This window comes from Drosophila serrata, unplaced genomic scaffold, assembly GCF_035046125.1.
Source record: "Drosophila serrata isolate PLE 108 unplaced genomic scaffold, ASM3504612v1 contig_240, whole genome shotgun sequence".
Classification (NCBI taxonomy): Eukaryota; Metazoa; Arthropoda; class Insecta; order Diptera; family Drosophilidae; genus Drosophila; species Drosophila serrata.
This window is the reverse complement of record NW_028257138.1, coordinates 2,740,952-2,749,398: the sequence shown is the minus strand read 5'-3', so window position 1 is coordinate 2,749,398 and position 8,447 is coordinate 2,740,952. Positions and strand designations below refer to the sequence as shown.

The 8,447-nt window shown below is 36.5% G+C and overlaps 1 protein-coding gene across 1 annotated transcript in view; it reads left to right on the top strand.

The window, feature by feature from the left end:
• The first annotated feature begins 1,084 nt into the window (after window positions 1-1,084).
• Window positions 1,085-8,447, top strand: part of ds (dachsous cadherin-related 1) — a 78,398-nt gene continuing 71,035 nt past the window's right edge. The window contains exon 1 of the mRNA XM_086830502.1: window positions 1,085-1,967. The gene's annotated coding sequence lies outside the window, so the exon portion shown is untranslated. The remainder of the gene's footprint in view (window positions 1,968-8,447) is intronic.

Genomic DNA, 8,447 nt, shown 5'->3' with positions numbered 1-8,447 from the left:
CCTTAGTTTCCTTTCTTGTTTCATTTTTATTTTATTTTATTTTTATTTATAGTCTCTAAATAAAAGGCGCAGTTAAAATACAAACTATTTACGCAACTCCTTAGCATTTTCACTTCTCATTTTCCCTAGCTTTTTTTCGAATGAAAATTGCCATTATCGATTTCGGCGATCTCAATAGCTCAGTTTTTCCAACGCTTTTCATTTACAAGTATTTTTTTTTTTTTTATTTTACTATTTTGTTAAAGTATTTTTTTCGTTAATGCAAAACTTACGCAACATTTGCATTGTGTCTGTGTTTTGTTGTTGACGCAACTTTGTTGCTCCTGCCTAATTCGAGGCTCCCCGAAAATACAAAAAGGAAAAAAAAACAATGGGAAGAACCAGGAGCAGTGGCAGGGGGCAACAAAAAAAAAAGGGGGGGCCTATGGAGAGGGGGAGAGGGAAGGGGGCTGCATACCAAACACTCAACGCCGCACTCTCCACACTCCACACTCCACTCGCTTCTCTCCCTTACATGGGGTCTCCACTGCACACTCCACTGTAGAGCCCACTTCAACTGCACTCGGCAACAACAACTTGGCACACAGGTGAGCATGACTGGGAACCGGTTTATGCTCAGGTGAGAGAGCGAAGAGAGAGAGCGGAGAGAGCAGCAGCTAATTTACATGCCACACTCGCCACAAAACACAAAAAAAAAAAAAAAAAAAACAATGGGTAGTTAAAGAGGCTCGAATCTCTCTCCAGCGGAGAGATGAGATTCCATGCTCTCCACTCTCTTCTTTGGAGGCTAATTGTGGACCTGTCGTCGATTTTATTTTGTGTATTGTGTGTGCACCTTTTAAAATTCTTGGACCTCTCTCTCTCTCTCTCTGTGGTGGTTCTCTCCCCCTCTCTGGAACCTACCAAACCACTCTGGGGAGAAGAATAACTAAACTCACCTCTCTAAGCGATTCTTCGCGTGGCTCGCCATCTTCATTACAGCAATCTCTTGACCACAGGTGGGTTTCGTGGTGAATTTCAGGTAATATCTGTTTTTTACCTTGCCACTTCTGCAGCACGAGAGAGCGAGAGCCTTGAGAGTTCCAGTCTCCGGTCTCTGGTCCTCAGTCTTCAGTCTGTCGTGTGTTTTCGTCGCAGTCACATTGGAGAATCGCAGCGAGCGGAGAAAATTCGTTTCTCAGTCGCGTTCTCCTCGTGTCGCCGTCGGAATTCTGGAGTTTCAATACAAAATCTGGCTATATATATATATAAATATATTTCCCTATAATCAATATATACGAAGAAGAAAGGAGTGGAGAGTGAAAAACCCCAGTGAAGTGCAGACAAATTAAGGAAATCTCCTAGGAAATATTCAATACAATATATATATATTGCCTCAAAAATCGATTCTTCGCCGCGTTTTTATTTTGTTTTCGTCGTCGTTGCCGCTGCCTACTTTTTCGCGTCTTTCGCCGCGTGTTCGTGTGAAAAGTTGGCCGGGCAGAAATCTGGCCAAAGTTTTTTGTGCATTTCGAATAAGAATTAAAATTGCATTTCCACAAAGAAAATATCAAGTGTTTTGTTACAAAAGAAAATCCTATATAAGCGGGCAAAGAAACAGCAGCAGCCGGAGCAAGAGCAGTGGAAATACAACCGAGTAAAAGGCGAAATACAAAAAAAAGAAATATTGTTCAACAAGTCAAACGAGTTCTTTTTGGCTCGCTTCGGCCGTGTGGCGGAGATACTACCAACAACAACAATAACAACAACACCAACAACATCAACAACAACACCAATAACAACAACACCAACAACAACAACATTGTGTGTTGTGGCAGCGGGTTTTGCGCCTTCTTCTTGTTGTTGTTGTTGTTGTTGCCGCCTTTGGTGAAAAATATTGGCAGCAGCAGCAAACAGCCGCAGCTTCGCAGCATTTTAGCAGCTAAAAAGCAGCAAACACACAGCAGCAGCAGAAGCGGCCACAAAATGTAAGAGAAAAAGATGAAAAAGTACCACCCAAAAATATATATATACATATATAAGCCAACATTTAACGGGGACAATACTGTCACCTAAATGGTCATAATTGTAAGAGAGAAATTATGAAGAGCTTGAAGGGTTTAAGCCAACTTATAGCGGGAGAAAAAATCTGGCAATTGAGTCGTGATACTTTAGAAATAAATAATAAAGCTGCACAAGATCTTAGAACTTAAAAAAAAACTTAATACAAAGCATTTGTTTATTTATATCGGAAATATTAAATTAAAGTTAAAAATTATACTTCAAAAGTTGTAATAGCCCTTTTATAAGTACAGAAATAGTTTACAAAAATAGATGAAGATCTCGCAAATAGGTTACATAATTAAAAATAAGAAATACTAATGCCTAAAGACAGAATATTAATTAAAATATTATAAAATAAATACACAAGCTCAATTTTCAGAATCAAATACATAGTTTACATCTTAAGTATTGAAAGTTAAGAGCTTGAAATGTAACATAATAAGAATAATAACCCTTAGACGAAGTAAATAGTCATAAACTCCAACAAAACACATGTTTATGTTATACTTAAGAAGTCTAAAAATATATAGAACTAAAGATTTGAACAACAGTTTAATAAATTATTGAAAATAAATAAAACTAGTTAGAAACTGAATATAAATAAAATATAACCAAGTTAACTAAGAAAAAGTATCAAAAAGATTTTATTACCCAAAATCATTCCTAAAAGTTGCCAGAAATCTTGAAAATATACTACGAAAAATTCCAAAAGTATAAAAATTAAATATTTTGTACTAAAAACCTTCTGCAACCCAGAAAATACTAGAGTAAATTCAGCACCAAAAGTTCTAAAGCAAGCTTACTTAATGTTTAAAACACCGCTACCGAAGAAAACTACTTAGAAGACAACACAATACTACAAAACTTGTGAAAATATAAAGAGGAAAGCGAATAAAGCCCTTCACAAATTAACCGAAACAGAAAAGAAGCTTAAAGTAAACATTTAGAATTTGGAAAGGCGCGGCCGCTTAGACTCTCGGGCCTAATTAGATGTTTTTCTTTTACAATTTTTGTTCTTTCTTATTCAGAGGAGAAACAGGAGCGAAAACAACTTGAAAATAGTCAAATTGGTAATCGAAATCGAAGGTAGAAACTGAGGAGACAAGGGGGGGAAAGGATGGAAGCAGCGGAAAATACACACACTTTGAGTCTCCTCATGAATGCTGCTTTATCTGTTGCCTCTCTCTTTCTTTCTCTGTTTCGTTCTTGGCCTTCCACTTTGTTATTCTATTTCCCGGGCCAAGTTTTCCTCTTCTTTTTTTCCATCTTCACCTTGCTCTTTTTTTGTATTTGTATTTGTATTTGTTGTTGTGTTCTGTGCTCTCAGGGAAAATGTGGAAAAACAAATAGAGTCGGTGTTAGAGTCGTCGTTGGCGTTGGTGTTGTGTGTATTGGGAATGGCATTGGGATTCGGATTTTTCTTCTACCTGTTTTACACGTCGCCCAGCGACAACGATTGAGGTTCGATCGATCTCTAATCTCTGTCGATAGGACGGAGAGCGACACGTGAAGGGAATGGAAATGCGCAAAGTGTCGCCCAGCTGTGATTCCTGGAAAAACTTCACAAAAAAAGAGCAGGCAACGCTAACAATACTAAATAAATACACACGGAAATATATATGGTAGGAAGTCAATAGGAATGAAAAAATAAAGCACTTAAAAATGTTATAATGATTATAAAGGATTAATATAGTTTAATTATAGATGATGATTTCCTTTTTTTTTTTTTTTGCTTTTTGTAGCCCAATTTAACTATTAGAAATATATTTTTCCAAGGAGATCCTTCCATTAATTCTCTGAAAATCGCTTTAATAATTATCCTAGTTAATAAATTTCAAAAATATATATTCCCAAATCAACTGCTTAATTTCCCTCTCTGTATCCACATTAAACTATTTTATAATTGACAATTTTCGGTAGAAGGAAGTTTTCGTAAGAGGGGCGTGCTCTGTGTTTTTAATGCCATTCCAATTAAATTTTCTGTGCGTTATTACGAAACTCCAACTCCAGTCTTGCTTCCTATTCAATTTTCATGCTGCTAAAAGCCAAATATAGTCTCGGACATTAGGGCCAGTTTTTATGGCCCTTAATTTACACTTCCTTCTAACATGGGTTTCGGTATTTCGGGTTTCGGCATCCGAACAAAAGAGATCTGGCTGGCGAGTTCAAAGTTGAGCCGAGAACAGGGAAGAGAAATGGAATATAATTTTCATTTCCACATTTTCCTTTTCTCTCTTCTGAATATTTGCTTTATCTCAGACCTAACGGGTCTGCATGTGCGTGTGTGTTGATTCTATTATCTTGGCGGCAGGTGTTCCATGCGGGCGTCATGGCAAACGAAAGACTTAGGACACAAACTTGCAAAACGCAGTTTAATGCGCTTTAAATTGCTTCAAGTCCAGTGGGCTTTCTCCCCCCTTTTTGCTCCCCATTTCCTAGACACTAATTGCTTTGCTCTCTGTGCTTCGCTGTGCAAACAAAGATTACGCTTTAATCTATTTTTCGCTGAGGAAAAGCCATCAGAGACAGCGGACCACACACACAGCCGGCCGGTCGGGAAAATTACATTAGACAGAGGCATTGAGGCAAGGGAAAAGGGGATGCAGGGATGGTGGAAAAAGTCACGCACCTGCCGTAAAAAACACCCGCTCCTCCAAGTTGATGGAGGGAGGGGGGGAGGGGATTGTGCCTAGCGCTAATTTCTTTGTTGAAGAGTCTTTCGCTCTCGAATGTGACTCGGCCTGTGATTAGTCGGCGAATATGTTCATCGCTGAAGATGAAGACACTTCTTTGCGAATGAAACTGGTTGTGACTTCCACGAGATTCCACCACAGATTCATGCCAGCTGGGCATAAATATTTGTTAAACCATAAACAAACTTAATTCGAGCATTAGAATAAGATTTCAAATACCGATTCAGTGGAGAGATTTGCTTTTATGGCCCACATGTGCCGGCTCCCTGACGATATTGCACGGGTTAACGTGTCATTAAGACGAGATTAAATTCGAAATGTCATCAATCAGATCAATCAATAGAAACGGAATCAGAAAGTCTTCTAAAAATACATTAATCAGAATCAAAAATGATTTAATTAATACCATATACTCTACACTAAGGGGTTAAACAGAAGTTAGACAAGTTTTTTAAGGTTGAAAAGTAGGAGAATTCTTTAAAGTATTAACAAGAAAGGAAACTAACTTGGGGGAACCGATATTTAAATAGTAAATATAATATATAGCCTTGCACAGCAAGTTTATCGTAACTCAGTCAAAAATTCATTAATTTACAATCGGAAAACTGTTTTATGTTAGTTTTTATAAGTTTAACAAATCTGCGTATTCAGTTTTAAAATTTACAAAATTCCAAATTTTGTCAACATTCTAAAAATTTAAATTTTAGCCTTCTAAAATTTTTAAAAAAATTCGAAAAACTTTTTTTGAGCTAGCATGTCAGATCGACTCGGCTGTTGATGCTGATCAAGAATATATATGCTTTATAGGGTCGGAAATGATTTCTTCACTACTTTCAATGCTTCTAAATGAAATTATACTGCCCTCTATGGATATAAAAATAATAATAAGCAAATGATTGATTTTAGCAGGAGAAAAAATAATATTAATAAAAAGGTGAGGAAATATTTTGACAGGTAACTTATTTGGTGTGGATTAATTTTTGAATTTTTATAGACTTTAAAAATCGATTACTAAATTAATTTAAAATATCTTTACACTTAATAATACAAAACCTAAATATTTAATTTTGTAAAAAGAAAATATCTAAACTAAAGCATTGATATTCTGTAATTAAACTACATTAAAAATCCTTTAAAATATTAAATGGATCATTTGAATTGCAAATTCTCGTAGATCTAAGAAAGATAATAATTTAAGAAATCTTAAACAAGAGCATTTCATGGATATTTGATACCAGATAATCCAAAGACTCACTCTTATATATTTAGGTCCGAATTCTTGAGGTCTGGGCCATAAACACGTTGGCTAATATAATTCGAATTGTTTTATTGGTTCGTTCGTTCGTTATTTTAGTCTCGAGATAAGCGGCAACGGAACGTTCTACATTTTCGTCTGATAATCAAAATCGGATGCTGATTGAGAAATGTATGTATGTATCTATATGTAGCTTGTGTTTTATGACAAGGGGCGGGTGCTGTCATGGGTTAATGAACCATTTCCCCTGCTCCCCTCAGCAAAGAGAGGGGATTAGCTTGGAGAAGAGCCACATGCTGATCTTTAGAAGCTGCCTTTATGGCGACCATAAAACGCGCCAAACAATGGCCAAAAACACACATTTGGCGATGACAATTATTGCTAAATGCTTTTTGCTACCCAAACAAAACGCGTCAGGGTCTCAGTTTAAATTCTGAATCGTTAGACTAGGCTTCCGGTGTGCGGAGATAAGCTAAAAATATCTTTAAAGTTTGTGGAAGAGTGTTTAAAGTTGGAATTTAGAGGAACTAACTAAAGTAAAACCTTATTATATAGTTTAATATTTATATACAAATATCTCTTAAATATTTATCTAAAATTTTCTGGTTCTGTTCATTTCTTCTTTTACATTTTTTATATTTTTTCTTTAACAATCTCTAACGTGAGCGTATTTCTCATATTTGCAACTCGACGACACCTCTCGCCGACATGTCTTGCCGCTGTCGAGGCTGCGATAAGATATTAAACTAAACATACAACACATCATCTTCTCATCTCTGTGTCAGTTGCCACTAATTAGCGCTCATTATGAGCCATTCCCCAGACCAGAATCGAGGATGTTCTGTCAAGTGTTCCGACTCCACTGGTCAAGCAAGGGCCTTGCTTAACAACAAAAAAAAGTGAAAATAATCTCCCCCTGGAAACATGCAGTAAATTCGAAATGGAAACCGAAACAAAAATGAAATGAAAATGAAAAAAAAAATACCTCAGTTTCACTTGCATTTTCGCACTTTTCCTAGCAGAAAAGTGAGCTACTATTTCGTGCTTTTGCTTCACGCTTTCGCAGCTCTTGCAACATGCTTGGCTGACTTCCGCGGATCTCCTCTTGTCGGATTTGCATCTAAATGAATTCGATTAATATGCAAACAATTAAAGTTTCGCCTTGTCTGGACAATTAGAAAGTCATTAGAAGTAACTTATTGGCTGGCAGACTAACCGAGCGACCGACTCCCCGCCAGTTTTTCATAAATTACTCAACATTTAATTAAACACGCTCTAAAGCGTCTACTTACCACCTACTTAGCCTCTGGTTTTAGACAACAATTTTTGCATAATTTGCAGTTAAATCACGAGCAGCAACAACTACAACTACGACTCGAAGTTGATTTTCTTCTTCGACTTGTAGTTCTCTTTTTTTCTTTTTTTTGCTTAATTGTTTGAGTAGAAAATCTATGAGATACATGTGTTAATGTCCATGTTAATGGGTGCTCTCTATGAGAGCTTGTAGTTTTGTGTTTGGTCAGTGATTAAGCGTTAACTAAACACTTTTTCCGGCTACCGACTTGGCTTTATTCTCTGGACCCTGGGAAGATCCACTGGCCCAGTTTTGCACCAGAATTTGTTGATTTAAAAGGCTTGCCTTCTACCTTCTTTATTTGACTTTTACTCTGAATTTGTAACTGATTCTAAATAGAAACAATTGACAAAATATATCTATACATTCGCTCATTAAAAATACAACCTAAATCTAGATTTATTTTCGCAGACAAAACAGTAGCTTAATACAGCAATCATTAAATGCAAGAAGTAATGATCTTATGGACTTGGAATCATATTCCTCTCTCCTTAATCCTTTGATTTTCTCCTACCCATATTTCCGTATTTTTTGTATTCTTTTTTTAGCCTAATTAGTTGCGCTGTAAAGTTTACGCTGTTATTGTTATGATAGTATCCGTTTTATACGACCGCTCCTCGACGGGATTATGGGTATTTGTTATTGGCTTTATTTGCTATTAACTAGATTTTATTGATGCCGCTCTGTTTTTTTGTTTCAGATTTTTCATTTTTTCCTTCTTTTTTTTCCATGTTTTTTGTATTTTTTGTTGGTACAGTTTTACGATCTTTTGTGCGCTCGTAAAAACAAACGAAATTCTCCCGGGAAAAAGCATAATTTTTAATGGCCAAAAAAAAAAGCCTGGAATGGCAACTCTTGAAATGGTTGGTAACTCCCAAGAAACTCTCGGGCAAACGAACTGGAACCACAAATATAATTACAACTTTGTCATTCGATATTAGATGCCGGCAGAGTGCACAGAACCCCAAGATGATACGCCTTTCCAGAGAGGGAGGGGGAGAGCACACTGTTCATTACACGGGAAGAAATAGTTAACTGGAAAGTTCATTATTGGAAGGGGTTCTTATTGGGATTACAGAATATATTGTTTTAGCAATATTTT